Source organism: Sminthopsis crassicaudata, chromosome 4, assembly GCF_048593235.1.
Source record: "Sminthopsis crassicaudata isolate SCR6 chromosome 4, ASM4859323v1, whole genome shotgun sequence".
NCBI classification, from domain to species: domain Eukaryota; kingdom Metazoa; phylum Chordata; class Mammalia; order Dasyuromorphia; family Dasyuridae; genus Sminthopsis; species Sminthopsis crassicaudata.
The window spans coordinates 178,939,154-178,959,411 of record NC_133620.1 but is presented as its reverse complement, the minus strand read 5'-3'; the positions used below and the strand labels follow the sequence as shown (position 1 = coordinate 178,959,411).

General features: G+C 33.6%; 1 long non-coding RNA gene across 1 annotated transcript; it reads right to left on the bottom strand.

Annotated features, from left to right (window-relative positions):
* Positions 1-3,783: 3,783 nt before the first annotated feature.
* On the bottom strand, positions 3,784-16,501 carry LOC141541200 (uncharacterized). Its single transcript, XR_012481680.1, has 3 exons — positions 16,403-16,501; positions 4,297-4,452; positions 3,784-3,850 (listed from the first exon to the last, which is right to left on the bottom strand). It is a non-coding gene; the product is annotated as an uncharacterized LOC141541200 (long non-coding RNA).
* Positions 16,502-20,258: the final 3,757 nt, after the last annotated feature.

The window sequence follows — 20,258 nt, the reverse complement described above, 5'->3', positions numbered from 1 at the left end:
CTAAAGTAAAAAGTACACAGAAGAGAACAAAAAAATAACTTATAAGAAAGCCAAACAAAAAGATGGACAGTCATGAATATGATGTCTTCTATTATTATTATATATGCTTTGTGGTTATGGAAATTGGTATATATATTGAATTTTCTTTTGGACATAAAGCAATGTTTTGGTTTGTTTAATTTTCCCTTTTTTGTCTTTTTTCTATATTGGTTTTCTTATTAATAGTAATAAAAGAAAGTTATAAAGAGATAGATTTGTGCTTTCTGTCAAGAAAACAAAGAAAGAAAAAAGAAATTCCAACCTGAGCTATCAATTAGAATGAAATTTCTTGGAAGTTAATAAGTTCTGAAGGTCTTTAAAATTCTAAATAACCACTTAAGAATAAATGGGATTATCTTCCAGATATAGGTGAGGCTAGATGATTATGAATAATATCCCTTTTAAAATATCCCTTTTAACTTAGTTGATTCTCCAACTGCAGCTCAAGTTAATCACGAATTCTATAGCAACAATAAATTTTAAAAATTTTACAAAATGCATATGTATAAATGCATATTTTTTGTTGTCTAAGGCAAATAAGGTTAAGTGACTTGCCCAAAGTCACTCAGCTAAATGTCAGGCTTGATTTGACTTCACAAAGATGAATTTTCCTGACTCTAGGTCCTATGCTCTATCTATTTTGCCACCTAGCTGCTCTACATACAGATTTAAACAATAGTGTTGAATTTGACTTAGAACTAGATTTTAAAATCTTAAGAGTACATGAACAATCACTTATATATGTCTCCCTAGAACAGTACTTCTTATTTGAAAAATAATTCATAAATGCACATTGGTTGATTGGTTGATCATCTAGTATTTATTTTCAGTTTCTTATCGTTATTAGGCTGGATATTCTCTCTAACTCTAGCATAATCTGGACAATTCTAATAAGTGACACATATAATGTTAGAAATAACCATTTAAATGCTATAACACTTGCTACATTTCCAAAGTAGAAACTCCTTAGCATGTAGCAATTTTCTTAGTTATCACTAAGGAAGAAGATCTTGGTTTGTTTTTTTTTTTTTTTTCTTTTGCTATGGTCCCCATTAGAAGTCTGGTGAAACTTACAGACCTCTTCTCAGAACAAAGATTGTAAATGCATGAAAGAAAAAGAAAAAGAAAAAAGAAAAGAAAATCATTTATATTCAAATATAGTTATTCATTTTTGAAAGCAAATTCTTAAAGGGATGATTTCATTTAATGAAGTTGAAAAAGACCTCAGCATCTGTAAGTCAAACTTTGTTCCCAAAATACTTGATTTAATGTGTGTGCGCGAGCGCGTGTGTGTGTGTGTGTGTGTGTGTGTGCGCACACATGTGTGTTGGAGGGAGAGGGAAAAGTGATGTTGCTTATAGTTCAATAGATCTAGAATCTTCTCTGGGGCTATAATCCAAGATCAAAACCAGCCAACAATTACAATATCCATGGGTGGGGACTAAAAGTAATTAAGTAAAACTGGATAATCTTATTCTTGAGAGAGAGCAGGTCCTTGGATATCACCTATGGGAAGTTTCTTGTACCCTTACCATACTGGTTATCTTTTATCTTTTCAGATTCTTGGACACAATAACCAAAATATTCTCTGACCCCAGCACTTCTTGTTAAATGGACATGATTAGAGTCTCTAGAGTAAATGTTCTCTAAAATTATATGTTTGAGTTTTTTGCTTTTTTTCTAATATGAAAAATAACATTTAATCTAGATTTCTGGAGTATCATTCTAACCCCCGGCACCTTCATAACATGGTATTCTCAATGGCAGAGATGCTATTTGAGACTGTGAAGATATAATAAACTCAGGTACATATTAAATTTTACTTTATGAGTCATTTTTAAAAAAAAAAATATTCTAGTCATTATAAGCCTAAGGACATATTTTAATTTTCATCCAAATTGGACTAGTTGCTATTTTACATAAACATAATTTCATCTTTCAGTTCTGTTTTTTCTGTATGCTCAATGTCTAGAATCACTCCCTCTTCACCCAATCTTAAAATTCCACACCAGGCTACCTCTTCCAAGAAGCCTATCTTGATGAATTCTTATCCCCAACCTTCATTACTATTATCTTCTCTTAGGAAACTATATAGAACATTTTTGCATTTAATTTTTATGTAAATAATCATCCCCCCCAAAAAAAAAATTAAGTTTCTTGAGATCAAGGATACATTTTTGCTTCATTTCCCTAACAACTTACACAGTGTCTGATGTAGTACAGCTGAACAGCAAGATCTGAAAGAAGCCATTGTCATCACAGCATGCTCTTGGTTAGCCAGATATAAATTAGCCAGAATAAAGCAATACAGACAGCTAGGTAGTTTCAGACACTTTTAAATTTCAGTTGTGTGACAGTGGACAAGTCACTTAATCCATTTGCCACAGTTTCCTCATTTGTAAAGTAATCAGGAAAAGGAAATGTCAGAGCACTCCAGTATCTTTGCCAAGAAACCCTGAAATGGGATCACAAAAAGTCAGACAGCCAAAAACAACTCCAAGAAGGAGAAATACTCATGGAGAGTGTTTGATCTTAGGATGGATGATTTAAGTCTAACATCAAAGAAAGAAAAGCAAAGGATGATACAGAAGACACAGATGGATCAAGCAGCATTTTCAATATCATGCAAGAGAATGATTATATATGTATAACATATCTTGGGGAGAAGGGAGGAAAAGAAAAGAGGAAGGAAAAAAAATTTATAAATCTTACATCTTACAAATCTTACAAAATCTTACAAAAGTAAATGTGAAAAATATCTTTACATGTAATTGGAAAAAATAAAATACTATTAAGTGAAGAAAAAAGAAGAATGACTGTGGTATTCTCCATCTTTAGGTGCCTCACTTTCCCAAGTGGCTTGTCATTACATTACACAGTCTTTTCGGGACACAAACCAAGCTGGATATACCTCATGTATTTCATTTTGTCGTGTCCTTGGTAGTGCTGGCAAGTTATCTTAAGTCACATCATTTGAACAACTGAAAATAATTGTGCAAATGACATACATTCCTCTAGACTTCTTTATCATTTCCCAAAAAGTTCTTCATCTTAGAAGATTTCTTCAACCCTAGAACTCACAGGTCTGAATTAACTTCTGACCCTAGGGCCACTTACTTTAATTAGATGTGAAGAATCATTTAGGGAAGGTACTCAGACCAATAGTCTCGTGATTTTCCACTAGTATTTATTTCTTTGAACTTCTCTTCCTTTCCACATTTTCAATTTCTTTTGTATGTTTTCATAAACATTAGAATGTAAGCTCTTGAGAGTAAGGGCTGTTTTTCTTTTTGTGCTTAACAGAGTGCCTGGCACATAGTAAGCATTTAATAAATATTAATTGGCAATTTTTAAACATTTGATTAATAGCAATAATCAAGTATCTATGTTTAGCTTTTTTCTAAGACCATTCTCTTTCTTAAGAATGTGCCCTAATTAGAGTCTAAAGGAGCTAAAAGGAATAATTGAGAGAAGCTGTCCCATTTAAAAGGCTGAGGAAAGTAGTCTGCATAAAACCAGAAGAAATGGTTGTGAAAAGCTGAGAGGGTTGCTGTTGCTAGATGATGCACAGCAAGTAGAACCTCAGTAGTTGTGAATGTAAATCTCATCAAACTCTTAGTAATCACAGAGACACAAGGCTTAAAGGGGAGGGAAAATGACCCCCAAGTTTAGATGAATTTTTTCAATAAATTAAACCAAATGTATTCAGGTAAAACTTGACAATTACACTTATTTAATATAGAAATTCATTCACTACCTGGTGAAGGTACTGGTAGGTTCTAGTCTATTAAACAGTTGCATTGATCAGCACCTAAAAAGAAAAGAAAATCTCCTGTAGATCTTGATATTCTGCATGTCCTTTATTTACATCTCCTAGATGCTAAGTGGCTAATAATAATAAATCACAAATGTTACTTCTTCCTCTAACTAGAGATCTTTTGGGAAGGATAAAGAGAGTTAGATCTGGGGTGCAATAAATAATCAATAAATATTATTAAGTACCTACTGTGTTCCAGACACTCTGCTAAGTATTGAAAATACAAAGAAAGGCTACAGAATATTGGCTATATTGAGTTAGGAATACCTACAGTGGAATTCTGTCTTAGATACTTACTAAGTAACTTTGCAGAAATCTATAAATAGAGATAATAATTGCATTTACTTTACAAGGTTGTTATGAAGATCAACTCAAGTAAGATAATATGGTAAGTGCTTTGCAAATCTTAAAGCTCTATAAAATATTATTATTATTCTTACCAATTTTTGTTGGGCAGGCTTGCCTAATAATACATTGACCAAAGTCAACACAAATCTTCCAAAAGAAGGTCCCTTAGGTGTACCATAGCAACATGTTGGAAGGATTCATAAAGAATATCATTTGTCAACACTGGTCATGCTCTAGATTGGATTCATCTAAAGATAAAAAAGTGAGGGTTCAGTTATGTATTTGGGGTACAAGCAATGCCAATAGATGAAAATACCATCTACAGCCATTGTCTCATCTATGATTCTGTTAAAGTTATCTTAGATTTCATTTAATTTTTAAAACATTTTTGAAATGCCTGTTATGTTTAAGGCTACCATATTAGTCACTAAGGAATAAGGCAAAAATAAATTAGTACTTGCCTTCTAATAATTTATGTACTACTGGTGGGTAGAGGAATTATAAAATGTATACAATAGAATAAATGTAAAGTTTTTAACAAATAAATTTCAAGAGGCAAAGAATTTTGTTAACAATACTGAGAAGGTCAGAAAAGTTCTTTGTTAGGAAGTGCTACTTATGTTATACTTTAAATGAATAAATATAGCTAGTCAGATAAGGAGCAAATGAGCACCATTCATGGTGAACAATCTGTTCAAAAGCTAGATGGACACTTTAACTAGAGCAGAGAATTCATGAAGGAGATCGTTATAAAATAAAACTGGAAAGGAAGGTGAAATTATATTTAGAATGGTTTTAAATGCTAGACCAAGGAGTTCAAAATCATCTTAGAGAAAATAGGGAGCCATTGAAGATTTTTGAAATAGAATGAGGATTAAACAGTCAGATCTGTGTTGTAGGAAATCAATTTACAACCAGCCTACAAACATTCCAAGGAAATTAATATTCTTCCATCTGGTGATCATTGATCACTTTTTGAGGATGTGTCATCTCATTCCTTGTGTAGTCACCATCTGCTTCCCAGATGGCCTCTTATTTCCTAAAAGAATTAATTACAGTTGCATGAGCTCCTGGTCCGGATCATCTTGGGTCAAGAGTTACAATTTATTGCCTAATTTTAGAGAGGTCTTCCAAAGAGATCAAGTATCATATTCCTATTTTGACATCCTATCACCTGAAGGCAAATAAACACATGGAAAAACTAAGTAGAACATTAAACAGTTTGTTTGTTTGTTTAATGCCACATGGCACATTCACAGTAAAAATGAGGTCACTACTAGTCCATATCAGACTGTGCCAAAAGCAATATGTGCATTCTGTCTTAGGGAGATCACCATTCCAAGCTGCATATGACTGTGGTCCACACATCTGCTTAGTGGATTATACTGGAAAATCAATGAACATCCACTTTGGCTACTTGAAAGAATCATCTGCTGGGTGGAATGAAAATGATCCAATCTTTTTGTAATCAAAAGAATAAGGCAGGTGGCAAGGAAACCAAGAAAGAATAGTTACTTCTTCTATTAGAGCCAAGAATTTCTTAGATTGTACTAGAAAATTCTCATTTATGAGCTTATAAGCCCTGACTTTAAAGGACCATTAATAGAGACCATAAGTAATAATCTATTATTCATGAAGTGGAGCTAGATAGGACTTAGATTTATCCAATTTGCCAGTTTTGTGCCTCCAGTTTATGTGACCAATGCCATTAATACAGTAATGAGAAATAATAAATATATTTAATAGAAGGTCACACAAAGAATACAGTTTGTTATGCTTTGAATTATAAATGAAAAAGGAATCAGTAACATTGTCTAAAATGTCAAAAAAGATACATCCTAAGGAGCAGACATGACTATTTAGCCTCCTAATCTACAAAGAAACGAAATGAAATTTTACACTATTAAGCCATAGCATAGATACAAGCACATACAATGCCTCTTAGGAAATGATGATAATTTTCATGCTGTTTGATATACAAATGCCTACTATCAAATCAAATATTTTCCCCTATAAAAAGCTTTTTGTGATCCTTTCGGACCTCATATTCACCTTCACTTGCATAGTCTTCTCTCTCACCATTAACTCCTGAACTCACTACAATTCTCTTAAAAAAATTACTTCTCCCTCACAATACAGAATCCTTACCTCCTTATGAAACTATTTTATGCAGAGATATTTAGTACCCTCAGAAAGGGAGTCATGGGAATTTCTCTGAATGAGATATATTCGCTGGGACTCAGATGATGGGAGATATTGTTGAATGGACATGTCTCCATTACACATTCATAAATTTATATTGTAATTATTGTAAATATGACACATCTCAATACTAAATTGCCATTTTGTAAGGAAGAAATTCTTATTTTTCTTTGTATCTCCTTTAGTACCTTGTTTTAGTGTGCTGTAATCTTATAGACATATTGAAGTTAAATGAACATTCCACAATGTTCTATACTCTACTAATGTTCCTGGGTGAATGGAAGAGCAGTATAAATGAATAATGAATAGCAAAACTAGAACCACCAACTAGATAAAATACTGCGTGTAAATAATAAACTTCTTCCATCTAACCTCAAGCTTCTCCAATCCCCAGCATATTCAATTTGATTTCATGATAGGTAAAGAGAGTAGTCTATAGTACTAACAAAAGGACTGGAAACCTTAGGGTCAGACCAAGATGCATAAGTGACCCATTTTTTATGCTTTCCTTTCATATGTCCATCTGTAAACTCTGGAAGGATCAAAAATTTCTTGAGAAAATGCCAAGTAACATGGTTACTTGCCCAGAATAGCTGCAGTATACACTTAAGATTTCAAAAGAGTTGACTTCAAAGAGTTTAGAAAAGGAAGAGAGAGGACCCAATAAACCACAGTTCTTTACTCATAGAAATGGAGAAATCTCAAGAGTAATATTCTAATGGCACAAATATTACCTGTTTCAATTGGGAAGGAAAAAAGAAACTGTCTAAAGAGAATCACATAGATGCACATAGAAATCATTGAACCAATTACAATTTTAAAATAACAAATAATATGTAAAATCAAACATGAACAATGGAAATACAAAAGAAGGGTACACTCCTGTATGTCTGTACTAAGAGCACTTAAGTTCAAAATTAGTTTAGACTAGTGATAAATATCAGTTACTACATTAAACTGTATTATGTTAGGGAAAAGAAGAATACCAAAGAATTAAGAAGACCAATGTTCAATGAATGGGATAATGTTTTAATTCTGCTTCAGACATTCACTAGTTATGTGACCCTGGGCAAGTCACTTAGCTTGTTCTCAATTTCATCATATTAAAATAAAGATAATAATAGACTTCCTCCTGGGATTATCATGAAGATCAAATTAGTGTCTATGAAATTTGTTACAAAAGTTAAGGAGTTATATAAATATTAACTATTTTCATTATGGCTGAATATATAGAACACTATTCTATCCAAAAAAGTTGAGATAATCCCCTTAAATGTGCCTCATAAAAGAGTAACATATAACCAACAAGGAATTACAAAGGAGAAACTATTTTAAAAAAATAACACTAAAGAAATGAAAGATCAGAGAAGGGAAGGGTTTAGTTATGAGGTGGAAGTCAGGAATAATAAATAAAAAATGTGGGCTCGCTGGGATTCTCACATTATTAAGAGAATTTGAAGAAGTTCCCTAAAATGTTGGGTAGCCTGTCTAATAGTGAATTTACATTTAGATATGAACAAAAGCCCACAGAATAAGGATGCATGGATGAGTCATGATGTACATCCATCCCTCAGAGGAATATTCACATTTATGAAATCACAGACTTATGGTTGTCTTGAAGAATTCTCTCATTTTCCCAAATCCTGATTTTAGTTTGACATTTGGTGAACCTTATTGTAGAAGAGAACATTGCATAAAATTCCAACAAAATCCAATAACCCATTTTCCTTTCTGGCTGCATTTCTTCTTTAAAAAGTTCCCAGTATGTCTTTCCCAATAACCTTTTTTTTATTATTGATAATAACAATAGTAATAGTCTAAACTTATGCATCACAATCTGACTACAAAGTACTTTTTGTGCATTAACTCATTTTCTTTTCACAAACACTTTGAAAGAAAAGTAGTGATAGTGCTCATTATCATCATTTTGCTGATGAGAACATTGAAATCCAGCAAGGTTAATGTCCAAGGTTACACAGCTGCAAATGGTAAAGATGTGACTCAAACCCACATCTTCTAAGTCCTGGATCTTTTTTTACACTGATTTTAAGACTATTATGTAAGGTATTTATAAGGTCATTTTTGGCTCTTGAGTAACTATTTCACATTTGGTAATCCAGATGAATGAAGAACTGGTCCTTGCTCCATTAGTTTGGAAATGATAAAAAAAAAAAAAAAAATCCCATAAACCTTAAGATGACTATAAACCACCTGTAGAGTTTTGGTTGCCTTACATCCTTAGAGACAACTACAATGACAGGAAGAAGATATTTTATCCAAGATTAAGTTACATACTATGTGTAATGCACTGACTCCTTCCTAATGGATATCTGAATCATGCAACATTGGCTTGAAGTAACTATAAAATTAGTATCTATTTTTTTTTCATTTAAAAAAAGTATAGCTAACATCTTTATTCTAATCTATACTGTGGTTTTTTTAAAATAGCTTTCATAGAGGATTACTGTAATGTAGCATATCATATATGGACATGAACATCCACCAATAGGAGTCATTTCAATGATTATGAAATGCAACACTCACTTCTGTGCTTAAGGGTCTCAGATGTATCATACAAATATCTAGGCATCATGGCTAGCAGTGGTCACTAATGTGTGTCTGGTTGCAATTCAAACAGCTTCCTTTGATCTATGAAGCTATTTGGATATAGGAGCTTTGGTTTTCTTAGTTTCCTCTGAGTATGTGTTTTGATCTTCCTTATCACTATAGTGACTTTCTATGGTCAGAATATTTTTCTATATTGACAATAAAAAAATTTTCATTTTCCTAACTGCTGTTTTCAGAAATCTCTATAGGGGTCTGACCACTAGAACTCTTTTCTGCCCTGGAATTGTTGGAGTATCCCTGCCCCTCTGCACCAATAAGTTCTAGTGTGTTAAAGAACAGAGTACTTTCTCAATGCTAGTAAAGAGACCTTCTCTGGGCTGAGGCTCTAGAAACTGCTACTATAACCACTGTCCATACCCAGTCCTAGTATGCTGGTTTCCCAAAGCCCTCTCACCCTACTGACAAACTTTTCCTGCCAACCTTCAAAGACATCTTTGGTGTTTTTGGGCTGAGAGGTCTAGAAAATTCCAGAGTTTTTGCTGATTCAAAGGTCTACATGCCAGTTCCCATTTTGCTGGAGCCAGGGCATGCCAGCATTGGAACTGCATGCTGAACTCCCACAGTTCTTTCCTGTTGACTTTTTAAGTGACTTTGGCTGGAAAATTGTTCTACTCCATTCTTTTGTATGTTCTGATAGTCTAAAATTTATTTAGAGTCATTATTTAAAGGAATTTGGAGTGGTTTGGGAGAGAACATGGTGAGACAGATATATTCTTTAGACAGACAGATATGTGTAGCTTCCATTATCTGAAAAGTTGAATCCCACCACAACTCCATCTTTGCTGGAATTATTTTTAAAAGAAATCAAGATAAGCCTCTTCAACATCAATTTGTGTGGATTTTAAAAATATATATATTATTTATTGTGGCACATAATTACATTTTAGGAAAATACAATAAAAACAGCAAAAGATAAAACATGCAATTTTAATATTTTAATCATTAAATCTTTGTAGTTTGCAAATTTTTCTCCAAAACAAATAGCTATCTATATTCATTTCAATAATAGTTAACAACTTCCACATAAGAATGAAGCATCAGAAGAGTACTGCATTAATGATCCATATTCTTATATGAAATGTGGATCATTGATGCAGTACTCCTCTGATGCTTCATTTTGGTATAGAAATTACTTTGACTTCTCAAAGACCATGTCAACACAAAATAAATCCTGGAATATGCTACCAACATGAAAAAGATTTCAAGGATAAAGTCTAACAATAGATACTAAGTCTATTACCCAAGAACCAACTGTTTTAAGTGGAAACACTTATTATCAGTCTGATTATTTTTTCCCTATTTTTTTGTCCTAATGATTTACCACAAAGAAAGAAAAAATGATATCCTCTTTAACATGTTTCTCAAACTTCAAATCAAACTAGATCGTGGTGTTTCTGACTCCATTCCTGAAGGCTCTTGCTATTCTCTTATATTTGATTTCAATTTTTTGCTTTCTTTGAAAATTTGATAATTTGATAAATTGCCTGTGAAGTAATTCATATTAGAAACCCTCATTAGAATCACTGGTGAATACAGCATCATTCCCTTTTCCTTAAGAGCATATCATTTCTCTTGTCCAAATATCTCTTTTAGAGTATCAGGCCATAAAAGTCAGTTAGTCTATCCTAAATTCTTTGAAATTGACTCTTCTAGACTAGATGATACTTGTATCTCTGTATTCAATATTCTCCTCCTTATCTACCATGAGCTATAAAATGTGATCACTTTCTTTTGAATTTCTCATTTTTACTTTAGCAACTAATTTATCTTGATTAAACAAAAATATAGGATAGTTATTTCCTTTGATGATTTTTTCATCTCATCAAACTAGCTGTTCATGAAACTAACTCATGAGACTAGCTGTCAAGAATTTATCTGTTAGGGCATCTAGGTGGCACAGTGGATAGAGCACCAGCCTTAAATTCAGGGAGGACCCGAGTTCAAATCTGGTCTCAGACACTTATCACACACTTCCTAGCTGTGTGACCCTGGGCAAGTCACTTAACCCCAGCCTCAAAAAAAAAAAAAAAAAAAAAAAAAAAAAAGAATTTATCTGTTTCTGTTTCCATATGGAAATCCCCAGAAAATTTCTGGAGAGTGAAAAATCTTTATCACAATTCTCTTTTGTGATATGCATCAGAAATTCATAATCCAGTTCCTATATGGTGAACAATTATCAAATATTTCTCTCTTTTGATCCTCTCCTAAATTTTTTCTAACATTCCTAAATTTGTTTGTTTAGGTTTGTTCACACTCTTGAAGAAAATGTTCTCTTCCATTGTAATATTGAGGTCAGAAGTTACAGTCCAGTAATGTTGATATGTATGAGGTTATATTTGCTTTCTAAAATTAATATATTTTGTTTCTTATATTTTGAACATTGACCCAAAATATACAGTTTTTACTCACCTCTCTCTAATTATCTTCAAATGGATAAATATTTCTACTGCTGTTTCATATTTGCTAATCTCTAATACATCTATTTTATCATTTGTATCTGAGTAATTTATTCCTCCAGCTTCTTTTTCAATTTTAAAGTCTTCTAAATCATGGTACCCATTTTCCATAAAAAAAAAAAAAAAAAAAAAAAAAAAAAAAAAAAAAAAAGGAATTTTTAATCCTCATTAAAGGTTTTCTATCCTTGAGTATCCTTGGATAAGAGTCCATCATTCCTGTATCTTATACCTTGGTCCAGGAAGCCAAATCCCTTTATCTCACACCATTTTCTTAGCCAACAATTTACTTTCCATCTACTAATTGGCAGCAATGATGAAAACAGCACCTGTGCTCCTAAATCCTTCAGTTTCCTGACTAGGTCTTCATAATCCCTAGAAATCCTTTCCAACTTCCTTCTGGCAGTATCATTAGTTTTCACATGGGTCAACAATACTGGGTAATAATCTTCAAATTTTATAAGGCTCAGGGGGGTTACTATAACTTACCAAATTCATGTTTCTAAATTATCTATTTTAAAACAATATGTGGTTGTCTTTGCATCTTTCAGCAGGAAGTTGCCTAAAATCATGACACTAATTTTCTACCTGAGACCGGTGATAGATATTTTTTCTTTAGGCAGCATGAATGAATCCTTTCTATAAAGCAAAAGAAACTATTCTCATCAGAGGTCCAGCTTGATTGTTGGAATATTGTTGGAAATTCCAAAACTATAATCTCAAGGAAAAATTTACTGCAAGCTATCAAACAAAAACAATTCAAATACCAAGGATGCCAGGCTTACCAAGGATCTGGCAGCATCTTCAATAAAGGTTCAGAGAGTCTGAAATATATTCCAGAAGGCAAATGACCTAGGGTTACAATCAAAAATGAACTACCCTGTGAGAATCATCTTTCAGGGGAGGAGATGGAGGTTCAATGAAATAAGAGATTTTCAATAATTTCTATTGGAAAAAAAAAGAGAATTAAACAGAAAATTTAATCTACTAACACAGTACTCAAGAGAACCATAGAAAATTAAACAGGGGGGAAATATATATGTTTAAAGGTTAAACTGTTTATATCCCTAGATGTAAAAATAATATCTATAACTCTAAAGAACTGTATTTTATATTGGAGCAGACAAAAAGAGGCATCACATGGACTGAAGGTGTGGTTGTGAATAGACTCTTGTGTGATGACATCAAAGAAGAAAGAAATTAAGGGGTGGAAAAAAATCTGTACTGGAAAAAGAAGAAAGGAAGATGTAATAGGACATTTAGTTTAAAAGACCTTTCCCAGTGGAGAAAAAAAGAAAGGGGGGATGAGTATTATCTGAAGCTTGATCTTATCAGTTTGGTTCTAAGAAGGAATAATTTAATCATTCCATTGGGTATAGAAATTTATTTAATTCTATAAAGAAGTAGGAGAAAAAGGAGAAAAAGAAAAGAGAAGGTCAGGATAGAAGAGAGGGCAGAAACTCTAGGGAAAAAGGCAAGAGAAGGGGGAAGGGCTGATAGAAGATAAGGTAGTACTTGGTGTGGCTTAAAAAAAAACACTACTAAGAGAAGGGGGAGGGGTGATTAGAGATAAGATAGTAGGTGGGGTAGGTTTAAAAAAAAAAACAAGACAGGACTGGGTGAAAAGAGTGAACAAAAGTATATACAACAGAGAAAAAAAAGGATAGAAGGAAATACAGAGGTGATAATCATAACTATTAAGGTGAAAGGGATGAACTCTTCCATAAAATGGAAGCAAATAGCAGAGTGGATTAAAAAAACATAATCCTACAATATGTTGTTTAAATGAAAGACATTTGAGACAGATATACAAAATAAAGATTAAAGGTTTGAACAGAATTTATTAGACTAGCTATAGTAAAAAAAAAAAAAAAAAACAACAACAACAACAGGGGTACTGTAAAGTGCTGAAACTCTGAATAAGTGCACTGGAATCAGACAACCAAGCACTTAAGGCTAATTACCTATTGGACAATATACTCTCTTAGCATATGCTTGGAAAAATGGCCCTTCTCACTATTCTGTGCTGGCTGTATCTGTTGGTGTATACAGATAATTGTAGGAGGGATTGGGGGTGGAGTAAGACAAGCCAGAATCACTTGGGAGGAGGACAACCAGGAGAAGGGAGGTTGATGGCAAGCCTCATGGAGTTTCGTCCATCTCCTTTACTACTCCCACTAAAGACCAAGGACGTTTTCTGATCCTGATTTTGGCTGATTCTGAGGTCAATAGGGAGCTAGCCCAACATGTGAACCAAAAACCCTAATTTCACTAAAGAAGTCCCCAGTGACCAGGAAATAAGATGAGTATTTTAATAGACAAACAGATAACTTACTTTGTTAAGGGCTAAACTAGTAACCTTTTCTAGTTGAAATGAGGCAGATATTAGGAAAAGATTCTCCCCCATCCCCAGCTCTACCCCTACTCCCACTCTAAGGGGGCTCTATAGAAAGCATACTTAAATTGATCAAGGAACAAAGCTTACTAGTAACTTGGAAGCATATCAGTAGACTCTTGGGTACGTTAGAATGCACATCCCCTTGGTTCTTAAAGGAATAAGATATAGGGGTGGTTAATTGGAAACTAGTAGGAGATCAACTATGTGAATACTACAATGATAAAGTCCTGATTCAATTTCCAAGGAAACATTCTATATATACAACATAATACAATTGGCCTTAAAGAACCCTACAAGTTATTAAAAAAAAAAAAAAAAAAAAAAAAAGAGAGAGAGAGAGAGAGAGAAGTTTTAAGAACAACCACATAAGCAGATGAGGAAGTGTAAGGAAAAGAGAAAGACATAAGACAGATTAATGGCAGAATTGCCAGAGGGCTTGAGGACTTAAGTGAAGTTGAAGGGTGTGGTGATTCTCCCTCCCACAAGGCAGCTTCAACAATGCCTAAATCAGAACAGGTCCTAGACACACCCCCATCAACTTCACCTTCCAGGATGGAGGAAGGAGGAGGCCCCAGCAATCACCCCCTCCTATGACTAGATTACAAAAAGCACTACTTAAAGCCACAAAAGCAGGGCAGAATACAGCTGATTTGAGAATAGAAATGTATCCTTTTGATCTAGAAATCCTCAAAGACCTGAAAAAAAAAAAAATGCACTCTTTATGGGGCTACATCAGCTTATGTTAAGATGTTATTACAGAATTTGGCTTATGAAGTCTTAACCCTTAGGGACTGGAAATCTATAGCAAGGACATGCTTAGAACCTGGACAAAACTTGTGGCTTTTTGAATATAGTAAGCTTTGTAGGATACAAGCTCACCAAAATAGTCAAAGTGGAGTTAATACTCCAATCACCTATGACCAACTAACAGGTGTAGGTTCTTATTCAGACATTTCAGTGCAGAATAATTACCACATAGCAGCATATGAGCAAATTGCTTCTGGTGCTACCAAAACATAGAGTTTTATTCCAGGTAAACAGGACAAGGGAGAGGCCTTCACAAAAATTGCACAAGTGCCAAATGAACCCTTTGCTGATTTTGTGAGACATTTCCAGACAGCTGTCATATGAACTATTGGTGAAAATGCAGCAACAGATATTATGATCAGGCAACTTGCTAAAGTAAATGCTAATGAGATTTGTAGAAGAATTATATTAGGACTATGCAAGGATTTTCCTTTAGAGTAGATCATAAGATGCTGTGCCACAGGGGCACAAACACCTTTTATAGCCAGGTTATGATGCAGACTTCCCAAGATCTAAACATGGGAAGGCAGGGTCCCTTTTGGCAAGGGACTTCCAGAGAGACTTGTCAATGCTTTCAGTGTGGTAAAGTAGGGCATCTGAAAGCTCAAAGTTGGCATAGAGACAGAGTGAAAAAACAGGGTGGGAGAACAAGACCCAAAACCCCATGTCCAAAATGCAATAGAGGTTTCCATTGGGCATCAGAATGTAAGCTGATTCAGTGAAAAGGGATGTGGGGCCTTCCTCAGTGCCCCAAACAAAAAATACTTGGGACATGATGGCAGCCAATGCTACACCCAGAGAGCCTTTACAAGTTCAATACCAAGATATGACCAATCAGCCAGGAAGCAATCTGATGGGAGAAAGGGATTGGAATTGGGGAGAATACAGTTGTATGCAGCTGGAACAACTGAGATACCCCCTGGAGAGGTGAAATCTGTTCCTCTCTACCCTATGGATACCTTGCCTCCAGGCACAGTGGGCTTAACTATCTCACCTCCGAGAGTACTTACAAAACAGTGTTCATCCATACACTGATGTGGGAAACTGGGGAATGTGTAGATAATATCCCAGTCACTAATACAGATAGACAATGTCTGACTTATAAACCAAGAGAAGTGGTAGCATCAGGTTTACTGATACAGACTCCTAATAAGCAATCCAGTGATAGTCACCCAGATTCTGACTCCAAGCAAAAAAATCCAGGAATATTCTTAACAGCAGCTGTGACAGCTGACCAACCTTTGCTCACTATATATATAAATGGTATACCATTAAAAGGTGCATATTGCACAGTCATTAGAGGTGCCAACTGACCCAGTCACTGGCCAAAGATTAAGGCAGACACCTACATGTCTGGCATAGGAGGACCAATAGCAGCTGAAATTTGTGGCACCCCTTTGAGATGGACTTTGAAGGTGAAACAGGAGTTTTTATTCCTTTTATAGTCAAAAAAAACCCCCATCAATCTGTGGGGAAGAGACATTTTACAACAATTAGGATTACAAATGAGTACTTCAATTTTTTATGCATACCTATTTCTAGTAAGACCCTTCAGCCCCAAAACCCTCTAATAATATCTGGCTTGACTCCCCACTTCCCTTTAAGTGTTTTTCATCTCTCTTCCTGATAAGTCAGGGAGGGCATGATCATCTCCTTTTTAGTGTTTTCACCTCCCTTCCTGAGAAGTTGGGGGGGAGGGGGCATGATCACCTCCTTTTTGGTGTTTTCATCTCCTTTCCTGAGAAGCAGGGAGGGCACGATCACCTCCTTTTTGGGGTTCTCATCTCCCTGAGAAGTCAGGGATGGTGTGACCACCTGTGTAATAAAACAAAAGAAAGCAGGGAAATGTAAAGGGGTGAAACTCTGAATAGATGAACTGGAATCAGACAACTGAGCACTTAAGGCCAATTACCTACTGGACAATACTCTATTAGCATATGCTTGGAAAAAATCACCCTTCTCACTATTCTGTGCTAGGTCAATCTTTTGGTGTATATAGATAATTGTAGGAGGGAGGGATTAGGGTGTGGAGTAAGACAAACCAGAGTCACTCTGGAGGAGGACAACTAGGAGAAGGGAGGTTGGTGATGAGCCTCATGGAGTTTTGTCCTTCTCCTTTACTTCTCCCCCTGAAGACCAATGACTTTTGCTGATCCTGATTCTGGCTGATCCTGCAGTCAACAGGGAGCTAACTCGGACTTCACAGGGTACCAATTCTGATCTTAGATAAAGCAAAAGTAAAAAATAGATCTTATTAAAAGAAATAAGGAGGGAAAGTATATCTTGATAAAGGATGATGTAAACAATGAAATAGTAACTATACTAAATATGTATGCAGCAAGTGGTAGAGCAGGCAAATTCCTAGAGAAGAGTTTAAGCCAAGAAATAGCAAAACTATTCTCATGGGAGACCTTAACTTTCCCCTCTCAGAATCAACAAATCTAAATACAAAATAAACAAGAAAAAACTAGGGAGATTAATAGGATTCTGGAAACCTAGATATGATAGATCTCTGAAGAAAATTGAATAGAGACAGAAAAGAATGCACCTTTTTCTTGGCAGCCTACATGGCACCTACACAAAAACTGATCATGTATTAGGGCATAAAAATCTCACAATCAAATGCAAAAAGGCAGAAATAGTAAATGCTTCCTTTTCAAACTATAATGCAATAAAAAATTCAATAAATGGTCAGGAAAATATAGCTTAAAAAGCAATTGGAAATTAAATAATCTAATTCTAAAGGAGTTGGTCAAACAACAAATCACAGAAACAAACCACAATTTCATCCAAGAAAATGATGATAATGAGATAACATATCAAAACCTATGGGATGCAGTCATAGCAGTCCTTAGGGGAAATTTTATATCTCTAAATAGATACATAAATAAAATAGAGGAAGAGGAAATCAGTGAATTAGGCATGCAACTAAAAAACTTAGAAAAAGAACAAATTAAAAATCCCCAATTAAATACCAAATTAGAAATGTTGAAATTCAAAGGAGAGATTAATATAATTGAAACTAAGAAAACTATTGAACTAAGAAAAAAATTGAGTTGCTTTTATTAAAAAAAAAAAACTAATAAAATAGATAAACCTTTGATTAATTTGATCAGAAAAAGGAAAGAAAAAAAAATCACCAGCATTAAAAATGAAAGGGGCAAACTCACCATTAATAAAAAATTAAAAAATCAAAAAGATTTAAATTAAATAAAAGCAATAATTAGAAACTATTTTGCACTACTCTGTGGCAGTAATTCTGACAATATAACTAAAATGGATGAATATTTTAAAAATATATAAATTGCCCAGGTTAAGAGAAAAGGAAGTAAACTACTTAAATAGTCCCATTTTAGAAAAATAAACTGAACAAGTCATTAATGAACTTCCTAGAAAAAAATCTCCAGGTACAAATGAATTCACAAGTGAATTCTGCCATTTAAAGGACAATTAATTCCAATACTATGTAAACTATTTGCAAAAATAGGTAAAGGAGAATTGCTAAATCCCTTTTATGACACAAATATAGCACTCATACCTAAACCCAGAAAGGTCAAAACAGAGAAATAAAATTACAGATCAATCTCTCTAATAAATATTTATGCAAAATTTTTAAATAAAATATTAGCAAAGAGAATACAACAACCTAGAACCATGATAATACACTGTGACCAAGTAGAATTTATACCAACAATGCAGGCCTGGTTCACTATCAGCAAAAGTATTACCATAATCAACCATATCAATAACAAAACCAACAGAACTCATATGATAATCTCAGTAGATACAGGAAAAAGCTTTTGACAAAATATACCACCCATTTCTATTAAAAATACTAAAGAGTGTAAGGATAAATGGAACATTCCTTAAAATAATTAGCAGTATCTACCTAATACCAACAACAAGCATTATTGTAATAGAGAGAAGCTGGATGCATTCTCAATAAGATTAGGGGTCAAACAAGGATGCTCATTTTTACCACTATCATTCAACACTGGACTAGAAATATTGGCTTTAGCAATAAAAAAGAAAAAGAAATTAAACTAATTACAATAGGCAATGAGAAAATAAAACTATCACTCTTTGCAAATAATATGATGATAAACTTAGGGTTTCCTAGACAATTATCCAAAAACCTACTGGAAACAATGCAAAGCTTTAGCAAAGTTTCGGTATATAAAATAAACCCACACAAATTATCAGCATTTCTATCTATTACTGACAAAGCTCATCAACAAGAAATAGGAAGAGAAATTCCATTTAAAATTACTATTGACAAAATAAAATACTTGGGAGTCTATCTACCAAGACAAACTCAAGAGTTATATGAATACAATTACAAAACATTTCTCACACAAATAAAATAAGATCTAAACAATTGGGAAAATATCTATCGTTTATGGGTAGACTGAGCCAATATAATAAAAATGACAATTCTAGATAAATTGGTCTACTTGTTCAGTGCCATACCAATCAAACTGCCAAAACACTATTTTACAGAACTAGAAAAAAATAATAATAAAATTCATCTGGAAGAATGAAAAGTAAAGAATATCAAGCAAATTAATGATAAAAATACAAAGGATATTAGCTTAGATATTTACTATATTTGTAGTATGGCTTTAAGCTAGAATCTTTTTAGATTATTGCAGTTGCCATAAATATTTGCCTTACATTTTCATTCATAGAATTAACAGAGCAATAAGAACTTTAAATTTAACTTATCTAACAACTTCAGAACATCAGTGTCAAACAATCAATACTGCAGGCTGCTGCAATAAAGATATTCATATACCAAAGAAAATCAGTCTATTTCAAAACTAATTTTTATTCATAAGACTCAAGGAAAAAATTAAAAATTATTATTATGAAAATTAAGATATATTGATTTGTATCTTCAAAATAACACATTCTACAAAAATGAACATTATCAATAAAACTAATTTATTCAGCAAAGAAGAATTTGCATTATTATTTAAACCATAAACACACATATACCTGTAGTTGATTTTTAATAACAAACTCATCAAATAAAAAAAATTAGAAAGTTAAATAGGCATAGTTAGCAACAAAAATAGTAGCTAATTGAATCAATATTTTCATTCTTACAAGCTAGATACACTCTTATCAGACATGATTGTGGGTTTTTGAGTGCAGAGGTGATTTTGGAAGAATAAGAAAAGAACATGGTAAGTGGGACCTAAAGAAGGGAATTGGAGTTAGGACCCACCAAAGTAGGGAGATAACATTGTGGACATGTGATATATATACCTAAAGAGAAGAATGTAATAGAATCCTTAGAAAAGATTTCAATTGGAGGGTATTTTTAGAGACCTTATCTGAACAGGGAGTCAGATTTTTCATGACTAATAACCTACTATTTGAAGAAAGGATCTGAATTCCTCAGTATTTGAAGAAGCTGATGGGTAATTGGGATGATATTGTATTGACATACACTACAGAATGAGAAGCAATGAATAGAAGTTGCAAAATAGTAAATTTAGGCTTGATAAAAGATCTTTTAAAATGTCTTAAAATATATCCCCAAAAGAAGAATGAACTACTT